The following is a 23121-nucleotide window of genomic DNA, read 5'->3' as shown; positions in this document are numbered from 1 at the left end:
ATCTTTCATGAGTGATCATCTCTCTTTTGCTTTTAGAAGCCTATTTGCCTTAAAAGCCTATTTATATTGGGCGCTGGTGGCTTGTGCCTGTAATCCTAGCAACTCAGGGGGCTGAAAAGCTGAGGATCATGGTTCAAAGCCAGCCTGGGCAGCAAAGTCCATGAGACTCTTATCTCCAATAAACCACCAGAAAACCAGAAGTGGCACTGTGGCTCAAGTGGAAGAGAGCTAGCCTTGAAATGAAGAGCTGAGGGACAGCACCCAGGCCCAGAGTTCAAGCCCCACGTCCAACAAAAAAAAAGCCTGTTTATTTGTTCAATGTTAAAAGAAGGGACTAAGGTGACTCTTAAAAGATAGAGGAAAACTGGGAAATGTTTATTTCATTCACTTTACTCTGATTTTAGAGCGCAGAGTTATTATTAAACTTGAAGTATACATTTATAACTTAGTTATTCCATTGTCCTCCATTGTAATCTTGTATTGGTGACATCTATATCAAGAGTCTGAATTCATACTACCCAACTGTCATACCAAAATGATTATCTCAGATCCAATGGATTATCTCAATCCAGATTCACCAAAATAGCACTAAAGGAAGCAATGTTTTAAGATGTTCAGAAGACTGAGGTAGGATGTCTATTATAAAATATGTTTTCTTGTGGGGAGTATTTTGTAACAGTAAGTTATTGACATATGATTTACCTAAATATGTGGAATTTTCCCAGTTCAATCATTGATTAATTGTGTGAACTTACTGGGTATGTATAATACAATAAATTGAAGAAAAAAAGGAATTATAAAACAAGCTATAGGAAAAAAAGTGATGGACAATGGTGGCATAATATAATGCTAGTTTAAAGTGATGGAAATTTTAACAGTCGATGGACTCGTTTGTGAACACAGTTTGACTCAGTGTATTCAGCTGAAATAAAAATGCTATTCTACCTGTAAATGTGAGAGCAAGTGCCACTACAATTGGTGGGACAAAGATCAACAATAAAATCATCACCCAAAGGACAGTGCATACCTGCTTCTCATATAAGAGAACCACACGGATTATATGCATCATGTTTTTCACACATATGTAAAAGCTTTGCAACTTGTGTTCCATTTTCTGGGTTTGTATATATGAATATATATATACAAATGTAACAATGGCCTCTTCAGTCTCATGGCAAATTGACAAGAGTATCATATGGTGTGGTGGGGGAAATTCTAGAGATCTCTTAAAGACATGAAAACAAAATCACTCATTGTCCTATATTTAAACCTCGAAATTACAGTCTCTACAATTCTACACATATTTAAAGTGATCCTGGATATCTCAACACAAAATGAGTCATTATTATCTCTTTTCTACTCAGTTATCTTGACAAAATCATGTCATAGGACTTGCAGGAATTTTTCAAGGCCAATTTGTTCTTTTCAAAGACAATGGAGGATAAGAGAGCATTTCACAGATTCTCATGGTCATCCTCTCCCTTGACATACTTGCATATGGAAGTGACCAAACATACTTTTGGTTGACTATGGAAACTTATCTCTTTAGAGGAATTTCTGACTTACAGATATAAAAAGGGAAAATAAAGCATGTTATATATCCTAAATGTGGTACTACTCATCTACTTTTATGCCAATATTTCAGACATATTCCTACAAATTTTCAGATTTTGGAACAACCAATCAATAGAATGGTCTTAATAGCCTTAGTATCTGAAGTAACTTCAGACACAGAAGTACAAAACTTCATTTAAATTTTTGTTCTAATCAGTCAAATGTTTGGTTAGGTACATTGTCTAGTTGCTTTATTATATGTGCATATTTTCAAATGGGAATTTTCTCATACAAGGTAACGGTATTTAGAGAGTCAAGGAGGAGCTAAATGATAAAGGATTATGTACTTATAAATAAATATACTTCCTCTAAATATACATGGGAGAAATATTTATTTATATTTTATTTTATGTCCAAAGTCCAAGAAATTGTCCAAGGGAGACCTAAGGCAAGTTTTCCCTCTGCAAATTGGCCTCTCCAACCCAGAGAGTCTGATTCATGAGAAATGCATGGAACAGAAAATAGCTTTTCATGGAAACAGGAAGTTCCATTCAATTATTGTTCTTCTCAGATGTAGTGTGAAGATGAAAGACATGGAGTTTTGGCATTGAAATTCTGACCCAAAGGTGTGAGGTAGATCTCAAGATTCTGCATTTCTAACAAGCTTCCAAGTGATGCTGCCATAGCTGGTCACTGGAACCACCTTGAGTAGCTAGAAGTCCAAAATATCAGTGAGACATCAATCCTGTCTGCCACCATTAAACTATCATTCCAATCACATTGTGTCACATTTCAGTTCTTTGGTTTCCTCATCTACATAATTAGGCAAAATAAAGTTTCTTATTCTCATATCCAGGAAGTTAGAAGACTATGAATTGATGAATGCAGGTGAAAGAACTTTGAAAAAGATCAGCAAGCAACTTAAGTAACATTCTAAAATTATTAAAGGCTATAAAGTTAACTCTTCTTCTAAACCCCAAAATTTGGATGCCATTGCTTCTGCTGTCTATTTTAAGTGCTACTAAACAGTGCATTCTTATATTCTCCAGTAAACTATTGTTCTAGGTTGTTGCTTCAGCCATTCCATGGTTGATAATTGGCTTTCTATACAAAGTCATTTCTAAAGGACCTAGTAAGGTGCAACCTTATGTCGGTTTATCTTGTAAAGCCCTAGATTCCCCTAAGTTTATTCTCATACACCTACTTATTGTATTAAATTGTTGGAAGTGGTGCTGTGCCTCAAGTGGTAGAGTGCTTGCTTGAGCTGAAGAGCTCAGGGACAGCACTTAGGCCCAGAGTTCAAGCCCCATGACTGACAAAAAAAAAAAGAAAGAAATGTATTAAATTGTTGAGGGAAGAGAAGACAACTCACTCCAACTATATAGTTCATAATTTATAGACTGCTCCCTTGCAATTTATCTAGTGTTATCAGGGCCAACAGACACAACCTACCCAATATCACAACAATTAAGGGTAGAAATAAGACTGGAACAATGTACTTAATTTTAGTATTATATGATGGCCCTTGCTTTACTCTGGAGGAAATTTTATTAAGCTCTTCTTTTTGTCTAAGTTTCTTGCCAATCACTGCAGCCACGCTTAATTTTGTGGTAGTAGATGGCAGTTTTGACCCACAGATGCAACAAAGAAGCAACCATCATGGATGAAGTGGAAGGAATTAGACTGAAAGATCCGTAGCTTTAGTAGTAGTTCACTCACTCCTCTCCTGTCATCCCCTCAGAAACACTCAGGAAAGATTACCTGAATTATTAGTCACTGGGCCTACCTAAACATACACACACACAAAAGGTGTTATCTCTTATAATCCATTTTAAACACACGTCATTTAAAAGGAATATAGCCTAAGTATTGCTATATGATCATGAACAGCCTGGATCAAAGGTCCACAATACCACACAGTCCAGAAAGAAGTTTGTGAATAAAAGAGTCATGTCATTCAAGTAGTAAGATCAGGACCAAAGAAGAGGGATTGAAAATGAGAGGAATCAGCCTCGATGCAGCCTGGTCAGCTGTGAAAAAGTGGTCCTGGGAATCAAGCAAAGTATGAATCATGGACTTGTGTAGAGAAAAAAATGGGCCCAGGGCAGATTTATGATGCTCCATTTCCATTCTGCTAGCAGGCTGCACAGTCTCCGAGGTACAGATTTACTCAGGACTGAAATTTTGCATCCAGGGATGTTCTCTCAAATAATCTAATTTGGTCAGATAAGAAAATCATAGCTCATAAAACTATCATCCCTTTCCAAAATCCCATATAAAAGTTTATGGGCTGTCAAAGTGTCTAGCCATAGCATGAGCTGCTATTATAGGTGATATGGAGACAATGGACTTAAAGAAGAAATTATTTTTAATAAGAAATGCCACTGCTTGGAATGTGCAGTTTGTTCTTTACAACCCAAACTTCATAAATTTTTATAAGGTAACTATTTGTCAGGCACTGGAGCTGCTATGTTGCTGTCACTCAGTCAAAGCTTTGCAAAGAAAAGAATCTTGATGTGTGATACATTATATGCTATTAAGATGTACAGCCCCGCATCCACTACCAGTAGCATTTATGGATTCTATGCAAATGGTAAATTAAATGTATTCTAACCACTGTGAAATAGTTGTTCTTTTAGCCACTGTACATGTAGGAGCAGAATGCCCTTGGCTGCCCTCTCCTAGTTGAAGATGCAGAAGGAGCGATGTCTAAGCAATCACCAATACCCATGCCAAGGAAACTTCTTCAGAATTTGTGTGTGGGTAGCTTTCAAGAACTGAGGAAGAAAAGAAGAAGGGAGGGAAGAAGGGCTATTTCCAAATAATACAGTTCATTCTCCAAGTGCTCCTTATGTTTTGATACACTACAAGCATTTCCTACATATCTCATTGAGTCCTTTGAAATACATAATCTTATGCCCATTTCACAAGAATGGACTATTCTGCTTAGTGATGTTTATACATAATCAAAGCCACAGCAGGAAGCTGATCTGAATGTGTCAGATCAAAAAGGATACCGTCTTTCCAAATGCCCCCTTTCAAAGCAGATTTCTAAGGCCAGTATTGCATCTCTTATTGATACCTTTTTGTCATTTTTGGTCATCCAAAGGATGCTATTTAGAAGAAAATGACTCTAGAAAGTCTTGGCAGGGCCAGCGATTGGGATTCACAGAATTTAACACTGAATGAACTCTCAGAAACTATTTTGAAGGAAACAGTTAAAGAGGTCACGAGACTAGTTTGGGACCACACAGCTAATTAATAGCAAGAACATTCAAATAGTTCATCCTACAAGCATCTGACTGAGGAGACATACAGTTGTATAGAGGTAGCTACCTTCTCTAGTGGAAGGTAGTCTTCTGTATCCTTGGTCTCCTCTTCACTAGCTTTCCTTCTTTCTCTCATAATGAATGCATAGAATAGTTTAGTTTGGATGTGATTAGGATTGGAAAGATAGGGTCAGTAAGAGAAAGAATATTGTAGTATTGTTTGTTTCTTTCTTATCCCAGGAATAAATTCAGGCAGGCATTTCTTTTAGGGAAAGTGCAAAAACGAAAGGTCAATCAAATATTGAATTAATAAACTCATTTACTATTTACAGATCTTTATAAAGTCATAAACTTGATAAAAATAAAAATAAGCCAGCAAGCTTACTCTCAAGTAGTTTGCAGTTTAGTGAGGAAAAAAAAAATCAATACAAAATCAGAGGACAAGTGGATGCCTGTAATCCTAGCTATGTAAGAAACTGAAATCTAAATACCTCAGTTCAAAGCCACCAGGGCAAAAAAGACTCTTATATCTAATGAACCATCAAAAAGCTGGAAGTGGAGCTGTGATTCAAGTGGTACAATACTAATCTTGAGCAAAAAACTTCAGCGCCTCAGCCCTGAGTTCAAGCCGTAGGACCAGCACACACACACACACACAAACACACACACACACACACACACACACACACACACACACACACACACACACACACACATCATTGCAATTTAACCACAGGTACCACATAAGTAAAAGAACAGTTGATAGGGAAACCTGAAAAGATTGTCAAGGAGATGAGTTCAGGTATAACTGGTGTGCAGCACAACCTGGAGAAGCCAGATGTCACAGATCTTCATGCCCTTGTGTAAAGAGCAGTAAATAATTTGGAATCTAACTAACAGAAGACACTTGGAGTTGTGTCTTGGAGTTGGTGAGTAAGATCGTATTATGGCTCATAATAGATGCTCAATAAGTGTAATGAGGTCAAAATTGGGAGAAGATAAGTAATCATTCTTCCATTGGTTAGAAGGCCAGAAACATTCCTTTTTTCTTTCTTCTTTAGATAATTTGTGTTTTGTACTTTAAATTGTTATTATATTTGAATAGCCGTAAAAAAGGGTTTCAATTTAACATGTCAACTTTTGAGTACAATGCTTCTTGAACAGGGTTACCCTTTCCACCATTCTCCTCTACCATCTCTCCAGCCACACCCATTTTCTCTTACCTAGTTCTATTTTCTGATTGTATTTGCCTGTTCTTCCTCTCTACATTTATTGTTTATTCCTTCCCTTACCTATAGTCCATCTTCAAATATTTTATCAATAACATCGAGGGAAAGATTATAGGAATTCCTTCTATGCTGCTTCATGTGGCTGACCCATCCATTGCAGGCTTTCAGCTTGATGGAATAGGAAACTTCAAAGCATCTGTGCTTTTATTAGACAGTTGGAATCATTACAAGGTCTTTCTCATATTAAGTTAAAATCTGCCTTCCTATTATCCCACCCACTGGATCAGCTCTTGCCGGCTGGAACTTCAGAAAACCAATCTGCCTCCTTATCCACAAACCACCCCTTCAATGTCCACAGGCAACTTCCATGTCTGTTCAAAGCCTTCTGATTTGATACAGAGGAGAGACACATGCCTGTCTTCTCACCAAAGGAGGTTAGGTAGCCATAAAAATGAGAGAGATTTACAGAGACTCTGGGGTTTTGTTTGTTTGCTTGTCTTTCATAAGGCTTGGCTGCTTAGAGATTCCAGTTCGGAATCTTGATCACAGTGTGCATGGTCATTATAAGGCTTGATGAAGTAGACTGTCAGTGAGGCCCTCAGAGTGGTATGACCTGTCCAATTAGGCACAGGCTGTATGGACTATTAAAAATCTGTGTCATGAAAGTGTCCTCAAATCACCAGCACAATTAGCCCTATGGCCTATGAAGCAGTTCAGACATTCCCTTTTTTTAAAAATGAAACCTATTCAAGGTTATTGATAATATTTTGTCTGAAGCTAGATGTTTCCTACACTGGTTATTTGTTATTACTAAATATAGGTTTGTCTTTTAAAATTATTTATAACTATATAATGACATTATAACAGTACATTAAAATTTAAAATAAAACCTTGATCTCATTTACAAGTGTATTTTTTATTTTTTAAATTTAATTTTCAAGGTAATGTACAGAGGGGATACAGTTATACACGTAAGGTAGTGAGTTCATCTCTTGTTGAACTTGTTATCCCCTTCCTCACTTTGCTCCCACTCTCTCCTACCCCAAGTTGTATGGATCATTTCCAACATATTGCCTTGAGTCTCACTGTTGCATCGGTTGCCCATTTGTCCTTTATCTCACAATTTTGTTGTTCCCCTTCCCTTCCCTAATTCAAATAAACATACATACAATACCCAGGGTACCAAAATCAAATACAGTGACAACAGGGGATAAACCATGGGGGGAAAAATACAAAAGAAACAAGAAATCACATAGTACATTAAAAACAACAACAACAAAGAAAAACCTCTTAGGTCCATGGCTTGGAGTTCATTTCAATTAGCATCATCTTATATAGTCATATGTAACTAGCTATTGAGTTATTCTGCTAAAAATCAAATACCTCTAAAATAAATCCTCAAAGAAACAACTGTCCTATTAGTAAGTGGGCTAAAGACTTAAAGAAAGACTTCTCTGAAGAGGAAATAAGAATGCCCAATAAACACATGAAGAAATGCTCAACTTCTCTGGCCATAAATGAAATGCAAATCAAACAACATTGGGATCCACCTTACCTCAGTTAGAATGGCTATAATTAGGAAATCTAATAACAACAGATGCGGAGGGGATGTGGCCAAAGGGAACCCTACTGCATTGTTGGTGGGAGTATAAACTTGTTCAACCACTCTGTAAAGCAGTATGGAAGTTCCTCAAAAGACTACACATAGAGCTCCCATATGATTCAACAATCCCATTTTTGGGCATTTACCCAGATGATCACAAACAAGGCCATACTAAAGCTGCCAGCACATTGCAGCATTATTTACAATAGCTAAGTAGGAAGCAACCCAGATACCCCCTAAGTAGATGAATGGATCAAGAAAAATATAAGATATATACACATACATAAACACACATACACACACACACACACACACACACACACACACAATGGAATTCTATGCTTCCATCAGAAAGAATAACACTTCCCTATTTGTAAGGAAATGGAAAGACTTGGAAAAAACCATATTAAGTGAAGTAAGCTAGATCCAAAGAAACATAGGTTCCATGGTTTCCCTCACTGGAAAATCTTAGCAGTCATTGCCTTTTACATTACCTTCTTAATGCAAGGAAATGCTCAGGCCACCAGAAATTTACCTTTTGTCTGGTATTGCTATTTCCTACTCTTCCCTATTCTCAACCACGCTGATTTGGTTAGTTACATCCTTTCCTGACTGGGTACATCCTTTTGCTACTTGCTTAACAAGATAATCTGTGCTTCTCTCAGTCACTACAGAGCCTTTCCTTGTAGTTTAGAAAGGAAGTTGAGATCAATGAGGAAATGTGGAGTTCAATCACAACCTACAACAAGGGTCATGCTTAACACTGATCCCCAATCAATTCCCATGGCTTGACAGATAAAAAAGCATTAGCTAACAAAACCAAAATTCTTTTTTTAGTTTTTAAAAGATAGCTTTTATTAGATGCCTATTTCTTCCCTGATCTCTTCTGTTCTTTAGATAGCTATGAGTTTTGACCTATATTGTTTATTTCTTCTCTCCAAAAAAATTCTTTTAAGGCAAGACCAAAATTCTATGGCTGTATTTCCAATCAATGTGCAGAGTTAGAACTGTTTATAACACAACGCTTAATAATTTTAATGTCATATTTGTTCATTATAAATCAACATCCAAAAAATTGCATTTCATATAGTTATGAAGACTCAGAATGAGTTCTTACACAGAACAGAAAAAAATAATTTGCTATAATTCTTGATAACTCTAAAACATGAGCTCAACAATTAAATATTTCTAAAGATCAGATTTCCCATTACCCATGGGCAGCCAAGAGTACCTTATGATGTTTTTTCTCCAGTGCAACACAAGAGAAAGACAACAGATCTGAAAACCTGTGAAATTCTCAACAAATATAACCTTGCTTATGTAAACTATACACAGTGAGGCAAGCACAACTTCAAGGATCTGCCGGGACAGCGGCAATTTGAATGTGTGCCATCACATCTGTACGCTTGGCACAGCCATCTCAGTCTGCTCTTGGCAGCTGTGGAAAAAAAGATGAGAAGAGAGCCATAAAGAAAGGAGCCTGTTGTTTCCCACCATAAAAACCACAAGAACAGGAAAATTGGCTGTTCCCAGGATGCGGAGAAGCGAGAAGCCTGAAGTATGGGAAGGAAGAGACGCTGCCGACATTCAATAGTCACAGCAGTCTCTGTTATTACATCCCAATGATCACTGTGGTCCAGATTGTTGCCAAAACCCTTGCTTGGGCTTGCCTGAAAGTATGAGTCATGAAGGCAACGGTGAAATTCCATAGAGCAGTGCTCAGAAAACTTTATCCAGGTACAATGATTATCTGAGGAGCTAGGAAACAAGCAAAAAATGGTTCTTTGGGTCTGGCTTACTTCACTTAATATAATTTTTTCCAAGTCTTTCCATTTCCTAATAAATGGGGTGGTGGTGGTGTAATTCTTTCTGATGGAGGTATAAAATTCCATTGTGTGTGTGTGTGTGTGTGTGTGTGTGTGTGTGTGTGTGTGTGTATATATATATATATATATATATATATATATATATATATACAACACATTTTCTCAATCCATGTATCTACTGAGGCTGGTCCATATCTTAGTGATGGTGAATAATGCTGCTATAAACGTTGTGCTGGTAGCTTTAGCATGGCCTTATTTGTGATCATCTGGGTCCCATGACTTCCCTTATTTGCATTAACTAATATACATCTAGGATAATCTTACCAGGCAAGCAGAAAAGGTCAAAAGCTATGTACATATGACTATATAAGATGATACTAAGCAAAATGAACCCCAAGATAGGGACACAAGAGGTTTTTTTCTTTGTCGCTGTTGTTTAATGTATTATGTGACATTTTGTTTCCCTTGTATGTTCTTCCCCTATGGTATAACCCCCATTGTTACTGTATTTGATTCAGGTGCCCTGCATCTTGTATATCCATTTTTCTAATTTGGGGAGGGGAAGGGAAATATCAAAATGCTGAAGTAAGGATACAGGTTGACCCATTGTAACAATGAGACGTACAAGACACTATTTTGAAAATCAACTTTACAACTTGGAGGGTGAGGGAGGAGTTGGGGAGGTGGGGAGGGAAAGGATGGTAGGGGGAAAAACTGAGGAGGTAACAATGCACAATAGGCAATGTACTCATTACCTTACTCATGTAAGTGTACTCTTACTATACAGAAGATACCCTTCTGTACAGTATCTTTACAATAAAAAAACAAAGATTGCAGACTAAACTGAAATAAAAATGGTTCTTAGATTTTGCAAGGTTGGGTGCATGGATCCAGAGCCCCAAATACAATGCTTCCAGGAGCACAATGTCCTGGAAGACCTTGTGATACTATAGTAATACATTCTCTGGATGGTGGCTGCTTTGGAAATGCTGAAACACTTCAGTCCTGAAAGTTAATATGTAATGGCTCCACATGGACTTGGAAGATCCCTGGGGCTTCTGCTTATAATCCTCTTGTTTGCTGTCCTATGGATAGGGTGTGAGAGCACCTTCTGGGTTCTGAATTCAGCAGCTCTGGGTCATTTGCTCACAATACTGTCCCAGGCCCTGGGACTAGTTCTGGGGTAAGGGGTAGTGGAGGGAGTGAGGGAGGTCCAGAGATTCTATAACTCACAAGACCTATCTCCAGGACTTTAGTTCAAAGCCCAAGCTCCACATTGCCACAGAAAACCAAAGTTTTACCCAAAGTCTGTGGGTAAACGTCAGTGAGTAGTCACTAAGCAAGTACATTCTGGCTCTCCAGAGCTCCCATGTAACAGGCTCCACACAGGTGCTCTCAGGACAACTTGAGAAGAGTGTCTGCTAGATAGATAGTACACAGGAACTGAGCTTAAGCATCTTTTTCTAAGACCCACAATTAATTCTCATATGAATCCCACTTGACAATTAATCAAGTATGGTCTGAACCCCAATTTAGACATGATGCATTTGACTTTCCAATGGTTTAAATCGTGTCCTCCAAAGATCCAATGTATTCAAGGCTCAGTCCCAAGATTAAGGCACTGATGGGAAGTGGTAGAGTGTAATAAAGAGAAATTAGATCATTTCTAGGTTTGTCCTTGAAGGGGATACCGGGACCTAGTCTTCTCCTTTCGCTCTTTTGCTTACCAGGTACCATGAGGGAAGCAGCCTTGCTTTACCACATACTCCTGTCAAGCTCTTCTGCTTTGCTTCAGGACCCAAAACAATAGAATCAACCAGTCATGGGTCAAAAGCTCTGAAGCCAGGAACCAAAACACACACACACACACACACACACACACACACACACACACACACACACACACACACACACACACACACACACACACACCCTTTTCTCCTTATTGTTTGCCTCTGGTGTTTTGTCACAATGAAGGAAAGCTGACTTACACAGTTTTAAGAGTGAATATCAAGAATTGGCATTTTGAGCAAACTGTCAGGGATAGTTTCATGTGCTTAAGTCTAAGAACTAAAGATGTTTAGACATAGCCTGGTGATCACATCATGGGACAGAGAAGGTTGTACAAAAGTGGAACAAGAGTAGGATCATACCAACCATCTGAGTGCCATGTATTTTATTTTTATAAAAGTGAGTGATATTAAATTGATCCATGAAGGCCATACAGACTTAGTTCATCACTTAAGTCTTCTCTTGTCAGGTACTTTTCTGTCTAAACTCTTAACTCAACAAATCCAATGAAGATTTCAAAACTGATTATCTGTAAATCAGGAGGATTCGAGGATCTAAGTGACCAGCAGAGCCAAAGAGACTGCCCTTAAGTGGATCTGCCCTAGGATGTTAAGTAACTTTCTGCCACTGGTTCAGAGCTTAGCTGAACCTGTGTTTCTAGGCCAGTGCTGAGGTTGGTGATGAGAATGTGGTAGAGCAAAGCAGCTTGTTGCATGGTGACCAGGAAGCAAAGATAGAACACCTGCTCTAACCGGCTTCTTCTGTCTTCTGCTTTTATTCCATCTGACACCCCAGCCTATGAAATGGTACATTCAGGGTGTGTCTCCCTGCCTAAGGAATCCTCTCTGAAAACACCTCCTCAGACATACCTGAAGGTATGCTTTGCTAACCTCTTAGATTTCTCTCGATCAAATCAAGTTGACAATGGAGATTAACAGTCATATCTAGATACAGAGACCCTAGTTATGTAATCCAGCTCCTGAGCCTGGATCACTCCTTGATTTGAGTCATTTCCAAAAATTCCAGGTTTTCACACCGGGGCCAAGCTCAAGAAGCAAACTGACGCAGAAGCTATGAGTTTAGCCACTTCACCTTTGCTAAGCCCTAGAACCCACTGTTATTCAAAGTCCATCTGGGCTTCACATGATTACAATTTTCAAGAGTCCTTGTAGTGCTTACAATCTGTTCACTCTCTGTTCACTCTCTCATTTCATTGTTTTTCTAAAGTAAACAAGGGAAAGTAGATGAGAAAATATAAAATATGCAATTGAAAAACACCAAATAAGCTTCAAATGCAGAATTCAGAGTTGTAAAAATTCTCTTAGGGAAGAAATCAGTGTATGTATGATTATGTGGTGCTTTTGATACTAATTAAACTTCATAACACAGTTGTGACCACCTCTTTGAATATTAAGTGTATTATTTCATTTCAGGATGCTGGTCCTGGGGCTTGAACTCAGGGCTGGGCACCATCCTGAGCTTTTTTTGGTGGTGTTGTTCAAGCCACAGCTCCACTTCTGGCTTTTTGATGGTTAAATGGAGATGTGAGTCTCATGCACCTTTCTGCCCAAGGTGGCTTTAAACCACAATCCTCAGATCTCAGCCTTTTGAATAGCTAGGATTACAGGCATAAGCCACCAGCACCTGACTTATTACTTCATTTTAACAGATGACAATTCCGTGTGTTTTCCATTGTCTCTTAGACTTAGGGTACTAAGAAAAAGTAACTTGGTCAAACTACAACTAATAAGCATAAGAGCTAGAATTTGTATCCACAAATTCTTTGGTTTTTTCCTTTTTAAAAAGTCACCATCTTTAAGGGGTTTCGACTGAACACGTGTATTTATATGTCCAGTGAATCTTGCATCATTCTCCCTTCCCAATTACCTACTCCTACTCTCACGAGACTCATCAAATTTCCTAGTTCAATTTTAACATATGTAAAAATTGTAATAGTAATTATCTGAATATTATGATGGTATTTGCCCATGAATTCTGACTTCAGTACATGAACTTAACTTTGAAGCTACTTTAATTCCCATCTTCAATGCTGAGACACACTGCATTGAATAAGCAGTATTTCTATGTAACTAAGAACATGTAAAATGACCAGTGATTTAAATAAAAATGTCTATAAACATGTTCATTTGTATACAATGTTATTTCATGCTTTTGTGTATTTTTTAAAGTTTTGAAGCAGGTAAACCTGTAATGAAAAGTTTTTCAACTTCCAAAATATCAAATCTAAGGACATCTCAGGACCACACAATTTATATATAAAATTTAAAGATTAATGTTAATACCACTAGATGTTTTCTACAATAATTTTCATGTTTACCTCCCCAAGTTTCAAATTCTAAATATTATAAATTTTCTGCATATCATTTTTTAATTTATCAATGAGAATGCAGATGAGAATACAAGGGAGATCACTTTTAGATCTAAAAACACTCCGTAATTGTTTGAAAGAAGAGTCATCTTTTCCATACTCCTACTTAGTACTTTACAGAAACAGTTATCTATTCAGCTTGAGTGGAACTAGAGTCTAACCCTAATTCGAAGCCAGAATCAGCTAACCAAGTGTCAAGGCTTCAAGACAAAATGAACCTCATTTAGTGGATTTTCATTCAGACTGACCAGCTAACCAACATATGCAAAACATCACAGCTCTCTGTAGAATGTTCCATGATTTTCATACTAGTATACTAAAGCAAAGGTTTTGAAGAATCAGCTCATTATTTCTTACAATGGGCTCTAGTGTAGCTCAGTGTACTTTTTTTCACATTCCATTTTGTCTTCTTAATTGTGGTATTAAAAAGTACACATCACAGTGGGGAGAATCAACAGTGGGCTGTTAGTGGAAATTTAACAGAATAATAGTCTTCCTAATCAAAAGTAAATAACGCAGAAATAGAACTCTGTATTCCAACAGGAAGAGGTGGAAGACTCTTCTGCAATTTGTTCATAGGCAAAGAAAATCAGCATAACAATGTCTAATAATGGGGTAGCTCTGATAATGGGGTAGCTCTGCCAGGCCTACTGCAATTACAGGATACCCTTCTATTTATTTTCAGATATATGTAGAAAAAATGGGATATTGGCTCTCTTACTATTGGTTGTGCATATTTATCTAATCTTCTTTGCTGATATAATGCTACCATAATAACATAATGGCTATTCAGAATCTCAGCCAAAAAGAGAAAAGTTGACTAGCATTAGCCTGCACAGAACAGGATAGCTCTGTGTGTGCTTTCTTTATTTTAAAGTTCTATTTCCCATTATAAACTCAGAAATGTAAACGCTTTGCACATTCATATTTACTACCAAAATAAAATGCTCTCTCAGGCTCATAAATTTCCATCCTTTTTATTTGTTGATGATAGAACTGTCTTTATTAAAGGGCTAGGTCATTTTTCATAAAGTAGGTATGAAAGCCTGGTCTATCCTTTCGTATCAGTTTATAAGTATTTTAGTCCATCTCTGTTATTTATGAGATCATAGAGTTGATGCAGTACCAAATGAATCAAAAACAAAAGGGTGATTTTTTATTAGCATATATGCCTTGCCTGTTTTTTCAATGACTTCCAGGAACTATGCTCATAAATCCTTTCCAAACAGATGATAATATACTGAATCTCTTGAAGCTGAATAGGGGGTGAAGAACTTGTTAACTAGGCTAACACAAGGTAACCCTGACCCAATCCAAGGGTTTAAGATACAACAGCACGATGGTCATGAGATACAATAGCACCTTTTTTGGAACAGTATTTGTAGTATTTGTAGCACTCCACCACTGGCCCCACAGCTTCTCACATGCTTTTCCAAACTACTAGGCCAACCCCATTTCATAGCTAAGGAAATCAAGATGCAAACGATTACATAACTTCCCTAAACCCTCAAAGCTAATGAGTCAGGAGGTCAAGATTTCGTTCAGAATAGCGCTACAAGTCTTAGCCAACACATGAGACAGACTACAGACCAGAGGCTGTACCTCTCCATCCAGGCTGAAGATCAGAATCATGAGGAGACATTTAGCAATGCTGATAAACTATTGCCCAGAAATAGATAAAAGTTCCCAAGGTGACTTTAACGTGATTTCAAGGGTTAGGACAATTGAATATCTGCTTCCCTAAGAACTATGAATATTAACATTAATACTGAGATTAGTGCTAGAATGCCAATAGAAGCCATAGTTGTTTATAAAATGAAACAAGGCCAGGGCAGCAACCAGCCTAGAAGCCTCTCTCTTTCATCCAACCTGCTCCTGAAGATGCCATAAGGCTTCTTCCTCTTGAGGCACATCCAGGAACTTATGTCACTCACATTGTTCAATCTACAGAATATCAAAAGGGGACTGCTTTGTCCAGGGTCTCACACTGAATAACTGTTTAAGGTTCCTGCACCTTGACACATTCTAGAAGCCATTGGAAGTTAGATGGGACAAGGAATTAGAGGAGCACCTGAAAGGACCAGAGAGTAAAAGCAAGGGGGGGTGGGGAAAGTAAGCAAGAAAGAAGAAGAATAGCTATAACCTGTAATAATGGAGAAATGAGAAGATGAAATGGATAACAAAGCACTGTAACTGGCCAAAGAAAAACACAATAGGGACAACCAGCAGTTGTAATAACAGTAAAATAGTAGGAAATAGTAAATAGTAAAATAGTAGGAAATACCTGGGAATAACCTACCTCTCTATTCAGCCTTGGGAAGCACAGTGAGGCCTTAGGTACTTAGAACACACTAAGTAATACTGAAGCAAACCCTAACTGTAGGAAAATTGCCAGGCAGAAAGACAGGGGCTGCCAGAACTCTCCAAACCTGTTAAGTATCTATTGCCTTAATGCTCAAAGTATGGTTAGAGCATCAGCTATTTCAGCATCACCTGGGAGCTCATTAGAAATGCAGAATCTTGGGCTTCTTCCAAGGCCTGCTCAACCAGAATCTGCATTTTAATAAGATTTCCAAATGATTTATATGCAGATTAAAGTTTGTGAAACACCAGCTTTACTATAAAACCCAAACTGAAGTGTTAGAGTAGAGCAAAGGCAGGACTAAAGAATTAGTTTCAACTTGACCCGAAGAGTTATATTATTTGTCGATGCCCCATGATACACTGGGCCCTGAACTGCATATTTGAGGAAATGAAAGTGGGAGTTCAGGTGGAGTTAGTGCAGTGCCCTTTGAGAAGAATACAGAAAGCATTTGGACTTGTCCTACAAGAGAAAATCAGGGTTCAAAGGGAAGTGTGCAGATGCTTGACAGGTGGAGATGGTTGCAAGGAAGGGTCTGAGCTAGGCAGGGGAGCAGCAGGAGCACAGAGGCATTGCAGGAATGGATGTGTGTTAAAGGAACCCTACTTCAACACAGGGCCGGGTCAGACAGTTCCAAAAGGTTCAGGAATACTAAGAGCATGTGGGGCAGGCCAGTGGGACTGCTAGACCTCATTGCCACCACAAAACTTTGTATTTTAGCAGTGGATTCCAATCTAGAAAAATAAAATTTGATCTGGGAATGATGGTGTACACTTGTGATCCCAGTTACTAGGGAGGCATAAAAGAGGAGGATCTAGGCCAAGGCCAGCCCAGGCAAAAGGCCAACACCTTATCTGTAAAACAAAGTAAAAAGCAAAGGACTGAGAGGGTGGTTTAAGTGGCCTTGGACTGTAGGAAAATTTTCAGGCAGGGCCTTGAGTTCAATCCCTAGTACTATCAAAGAAAAAGGAAATTTACAGTATACTGGTAGAGCAAATAGGTCACTGTGAAAACTATCACCCAAAGCTGCTCCTACCACAAGTGGTCATTAAGTAAAGCAATAAATGAATGAACAAATCAATTAGTGAGATCAAAGTGAAAAGAATGTGGAGCTACTTTGCAGTTGGATGGCAGAGGGTCTTCACTTTGGGAGGAAGAGGTTTAGATGTCATTTGCTAGGACACTGAAGAAAAATGCATTCGCCAGAGACTAAAAGGCTAGCTATGTTTAGGAAGCACATTCTGAAAAACAAATGTGAAATGCATGGGGAATGAGAGAGAGGAGAGATGGGAAAATGGTCAGAGTGCTGCTGTGGTAATCTGGTCTAGGAAGAGATAAGACTTCTTCAGAAGAAAGGGACATGGAGAAGCACAAAGGACATAGACTCTGTGGGATTGTTTGTGAATTATATTTGCAAAGTAGGGATGTGGGGGAAGTCCTGGGAGACTGGAAAGAAAGGGGAAAATGAACATAGAGACTTTCATTACTTTACAGAGAGACAGACAGGCCAATAGTAAGGGAGTCAATAAGAGTTTGGATTTAGATTTAGAAACTATATGTTAGATTAGAGATACCTGAGTAAATACTCAACTGCATATTGAAATTTAGGGGAGAAAGTACAGCTAGGATATCACTTTAGGACCACTGAATTTAAAAGTCACACATGAAAATGAGCCAACAGAGATAATCTCGCAAGGAAAATCAAGAGGATCCCTAGAATTTATAAAGAAAATGAAGGGGGAAAAATTGAGGAAACAGCATATTGAAACAGATGGGAAGCAGAGACAAGGAAAAGGTAAATGGCAAACTGGAGATAATGAAATAGTGAAGAGGGGCTTACAAGAAAAAAAAAAGCAACTACAAAAGAATGAGAAATACTGTTCTTCAGATCTCTGACGACATTAGGATCTAATAGGAACAGTAGAAGGCTGACTTTTTTCTCTATTTCTTTGAGCAAAGATTTTAACAAATCAAGCAGACACTTCTGTGAGAAGTTAGATAATTGATGCTGTTTTTAATATAAATTGTTGCCATTAAAATTAAGCATTGATATCTTCAAACTCAGCCAGAAGAAAAAATTTCTAAGGGCAGAGGGAAGGTATGAGAGGTAATATTCCAAGGACTTAAAATCCTTTATCTGTTTCATGGTGCTCAAGTCCACACAGCATTTCAGATTAATTTTGAAAGATTTTCCTCTCAAATCTGGGACACGTTGCTTGAGCAAACAAATGGTGAAAGCACCTGATAACTTTTTGCATATTCTCTTGTAACAGTCCCACTTTGTGAAGTTATATGCTCCAAGTGTTGACTAATTGCCCATGTTTGGGTGACAAGCACTAATCACAGTTGCTTGGGGGAGGAAATGCTTCATTCTTTTCCTTTCCTTTCTGACAAGAGGATACATTAGATTCACTGTGTTCTTTTTGCTCTGTAAACATGTGTATTGTTAAAATGCTGTAAAACATCATCATGATTTTTGCTTAAGTCAGATATATTTAGTGGCTATTACAACTTTTCTAAAAGTCATTAGTTATGTAATGTCAGAAATAATACAAATGTAAATGAGCTTCATACAGGATCACACTGTAACACACTGATGCCACCAGGATGATTCTTGAAAGGACAGTGATTTTTCCTTTGTGAGGACAATGTACCTTTCTAAAAGCATTTTCACTATACGTGCATCCAAGAGAGGTCAAGGAGATCTACAAGAATAGCTATTTGATTTGTGGTTTTCATAGAAACTTCCTCATATCACATTTGGAAATGGGTCAGCGTGTAAATCTTAAATCCACAAATATTTGATTTATGGAAATATAAGACATGAACAACCAATGCTCTGACCATATATACAAGTTTCAGGAAAACTTGCAAGGCACAGATTTTTGCTTCTGTATAGGGAAGAGGATGTATATACCCAGGACACACATAACACCAAAGTAAGATTAAAGGCCCTGAAACGCAGGTCAAATTGGACCCTGAGACTTTTAAGGGAGCGCCTTTACTTTAAAATGTAGCTTACTGTCTTATGAAAGGCAGTTAATAACTACAGTTCCTACAGGTCTCTGAATTATGTGTAAGCTTCCCATCTCCACACTTTAGGCTGAACCCTATAACACAAGTGCTTGTCCCTTCTATTTAGGCATCTATTGTTCCATCTTTACAAAGTTTGTATTTCTTTGCCTTGATGTGATACTCACAGGCAAAGCAAAAATCCAAAGAGACAAGCAAATAACTGTGTGAAAATGAAGAGGATGTAGACCGCGTCCCAATCCTGGAACTTTGAAGAACATCCCCCAAACGCTTATTTGTACTCATGGCGTGGGGGGGGGGGGTGGAGCAGGGAGAATCACTGACAGTATTTTCCTTGAAAGACACAAGGAAATTCGCCATCCTTACTTAGCTGCATCCTCCTGTCAGCCCTCCCTTTAGCCCACAGGGCCCTGCGCACAGCAGTGGTGAAGCAGATGGTCCCCCTCCACGGCCCATCCTCCCTTCCGCCATCCTACAGAGTCCTCCCACCCTACTCTGACTCCTTCGCCAGCACTTGCTTGCTGAGACTGCCCTTCAAGGCTCCCAACAAGTGCCAACTTTGGGCACCTTCTCTCTGTCTCCTGATGCCCAGATCTCACCTTTATTAGGCTGCAGAACTCTCCCTGGATCCCCGCAGCTATCTGCCTCCCACACCTCTGTTACCCAAACCACCCATAATAAACAAGAGACACGCAACCCTCAAAGTTGCTAGTTGGCAGGAGAGCTGGGGCTCACCACAGAGGGACACTTGCCGAGTCCTCTGTCCTTCTCCACCCTTCCTTTCTGTCCTTGCGAATCCCAGCCTGCCCTAGAGATTCTTCTCTTCGGGCTTCCACGACCTACTACTCTTTAGCTCCCTGGACTCCGGGAGCCTCTCCGCCTCTCCGCTGCAGCCCGGGGCGCGGCGCCTCCTCTACAAGTGGGACTGCGGACAAAGTGCAAACTCTACTGGGCGGGGGCTCCCAGTCGTTCCTGGGCGGCGGCGCGCCCAGGTGCCCGTTGGCTCTGCGGAGGCGGGCGGGCCGGGGACGTGCGGGAAGGCGGCGCCCGCCCGAGGGGCACCAGGCTGGGCTGGGCGCCGGGGCTTACCTCGGCGCGCGGGCCGCGGGCGCGTGGGGCAGGGACTCCTCCGGCCGGGAAGCTGTTGCTCGCGCTCTGGCGACCGCCGCGGTCCCGCCAGGGCTGCGCTGGGGCTTCGCGCAGACGCTCTCCCGCGATCTGCTGCAGCCCGGGCGGCTGCAGCCGCGGTGGCGCGGACGACAGCTCGGCGCGGCGCGGCCCCGGAACTGTCCAACTCCGGCGGGCGGGCGTGGGACTGAGACGCCCGGGCCGCGGCCCCCGCGTTGAGCGCCTGCGCGCCTGGCCTCGCCCAGGTGAGGGGCGTGTGCCCGTGCCTGCGGGGCGCGCCCTGCGGGGACCCACCGGCTGGCCCACGATCCCCGGGTTTGGATGCGCCAACGCCGCCACTTGGCGTCCCGAAACTGATGACAGCGGGCGGGGAGAGAGTCTCGTGGCGCACACCCCAGGGCGATCGAGGAGGGACTTCGCGGCGGGGTGACACTGCAGAGCCGCCCGCAGCGGCACTGCCTTAAATCCCGCCTTTCCAGGCGTGCGGGCACGGCCAGGCAGAGGGGGCTCCGTGCGCCCCGGGGGTCCCGCGCGGTCCCAGCCCCCGCGGTGGAGGTCCCTGAAGACGAGCTTGGCAGGGAGGGGTTCCCCGGAGCGGGCTGCCAAGAGGCGCCGAGGGGCGGATGTTCGCCTGTTAGTCAAGCCAGAGTGGAACTCTCTTCTTGGAGAGGATCACACCAACTATTTGCTTTTGCTTCTTGGACCGGCTCGGGGCTGGCAGACCACGCCGAGCAGCCTGGGCGGTTTTGGCGGAGCCTGGCAGGGCCGCAGCACCCGGTGGCATGGCAGCCTCCCCGGGGACCTCCAGGACTCGTGGGCGGGGGAGAGGCTCTTTTCCTTCCGGATTTCGACTCCCTGTCTATTTAAGTTTCAAAACTAAAACCTGTCACTACGTCCCCCCTCACCCCCCCCCACGCCACCCCACCCCATGTAGGGCAGACATCCTCCAAAAATAGTGCAGACATAGGCAGGGTGCGCGGTTCTGCAGGGGAAAGCACTTGAAAACATTGAAGGGGAAAGGGGAAAAAATGCTAAACCATCAGTCTTGTGAGATTACATCTTTGGGAAGAAGTTCAAGGGTAATAAATGACGAGGGAGCTGTGTTAGGCAGCAGGGATGGTTGTTTTTTTTTAACTGATGATTTTAAAATATTTTTCTTTGATTGTTTTCTCAGAATGATTGACACTAGCACCATAAATAATTAATCCAGCAGCTGTTAATGTCTTAGCATCGTCGTCCAGAGTAAACATCTTAGCGTCCAGCAAAAGCCAGTGCTACTTACAGCGGTGGGATTGAGATTTGACAGTCGCCCACTCACAACATCCTAGAGCTTTCTAAAGGAGCAGATTGGCTTCATTACCCACCTTGGAATTCAGGTTATTGCAAGCGCCAGCACACCTGAGGTACCAGCATGGGAAGGGACATTAATCTGACGGATAGTTTTTATATTTTTAGAATCCAAACGTCTTTATATCCAGCTAGACAGTCTCACTTATCACTGATGACACTTTTTTGGGGGGGTGGGAGCTATTCTTAAACCCTTCCTCCCTATTGAATATCCTTAATCCCCTCCCCAATTTGAAATGACTATAGGAGGCAAGCTCCAAATTCCAATCGTTATAACACCAAAAGAACATGAAGAATAATTGCTTAAGGAGTCTTTTTATGAAATACTGTTCTTAACGTTCCCCCCTCCTCCCACCATTAGTGAAGGTTATACCAAAAAGAAGTCTTTCACAAGTTACTGACGACAGGGCTCTGGCAAATGAGGATAAGCAGGAAATTCCAAAAGTAAAAGCCTTTCATGAGGAAAAACATCCAACTTCCATTGCCCTGCCCTCAGAGTTGGGAACAGGGTAGCTACTGAGCATAGATAAGTATTGGCATCTCTGGAAATCTAAGCTATTGAAGGCCTAAGATCTCCAGTCAAGCACCTTGGATTGTACTTGCAGGCAAGTATGTAACCTCTGCAGAGTAGAGCACCTGTGAGAAATGTCCCCGTGGCGTACACAATTTAGCAGCTTGTGCATTTTTTATGCCCTGCAAACAGCAACTACATCCTTCTCTCCTCCCTGGCTATTTTTAATCACCTATAGCTAAGACTTATGGTAGAGAATAAGTGGAGGGCTGCATTTTGTAACAACAGCTGAAAGAAGCATAAAATACTTGCAGGCAAATACCAGTTTTTCGCATGTGATATGAGTGACTTAAGAGCTATGTCCTTCATGTCCTTAGTCAAGGCAGGATTTAAGTCCTCTAGAGGGCCACACACCAAAACAACACTTTTCCTCAAAATGCACCTCAGTATAAAGATAACATTAAAGAGAGATAGACAGACAGACAGACAGACAGACAGACAGACAGACAGAGAATGCATGAGAAAATAAAATACCTTGCCTTTACTCTGCTAGCAAATAAACCTATTGGATAAGTAACATTCATTGTGCCTTTGCTGTGCTGTCTAATGAAGAGGATCTTCCAATGCCGAAGTCTTCCTACCATTAATTTCCTATAGCCATTGTTCATTCCTGGCAGTAGTGGAGTAAAACGATTCAGAAACCTGTAGCCCTTAGGCAAAGAACAGTAGGGGCACAATGAGGACTGCAGTACATAGAAGGCTTAACATATAGCATACCAAAGAGAGAGCCCCCTCCCACAAAGGGGAAACAAAGCAGAAAATACTTCATTGAAGCTTTTTAGTCTCTACTTTTTGTGTTCATGAAATATGTGATATGTTGGTTCCAAAACACTTACTGAATACTAGTGTTGAAGCAAAAAATTTTAGCTACATTTATAAATGTATACATTCCAGTGGATGAAGAACATGATGATAACAAAAATATCATGCAATTTGGGAATTTCATAAATAATTTCATTTTATACCAGGCACCAGTACTTGGCACCTGCCTATAACCATAGCTACTTATAAAGCTGGCA

General features: G+C 40.5%; 1 protein-coding gene across 4 annotated transcripts in view; it reads right to left on the bottom strand.

The window, feature by feature from the left end:
* Znf385b (zinc finger protein 385B) overlaps positions 1–20334 on the bottom strand; it is a 398961-nt gene extending 378627 nt beyond the window's left edge. Inside the window, exon 1 of one of the 4 annotated variants that reach the window (XM_070019859.1) lies at positions 20146–20334. The gene's annotated coding sequence lies outside the window, so the exon portion shown is untranslated. The remainder of the gene's footprint in view (positions 1–20145) is intronic. The other 3 variants (XM_070019840.1, XM_070019877.1, XM_070019868.1) reach the window with 3 other exon arrangements.
* Positions 20335–23121: the final 2787 nt, after the last annotated feature.

The sequence above is a fragment of the Dipodomys merriami genome, unplaced genomic scaffold (genome assembly GCF_024711535.1).
Source record: "Dipodomys merriami isolate MVZ:Mamm:240054 unplaced genomic scaffold, mDipMer1.0.p SCAF_1, whole genome shotgun sequence".
Taxonomy (NCBI): Eukaryota; Metazoa; Chordata; class Mammalia; order Rodentia; family Heteromyidae; genus Dipodomys; species Dipodomys merriami.
Note: the sequence above shows the minus strand (reverse complement) of the source record. Positions and strands in the feature narration are given on the sequence as shown.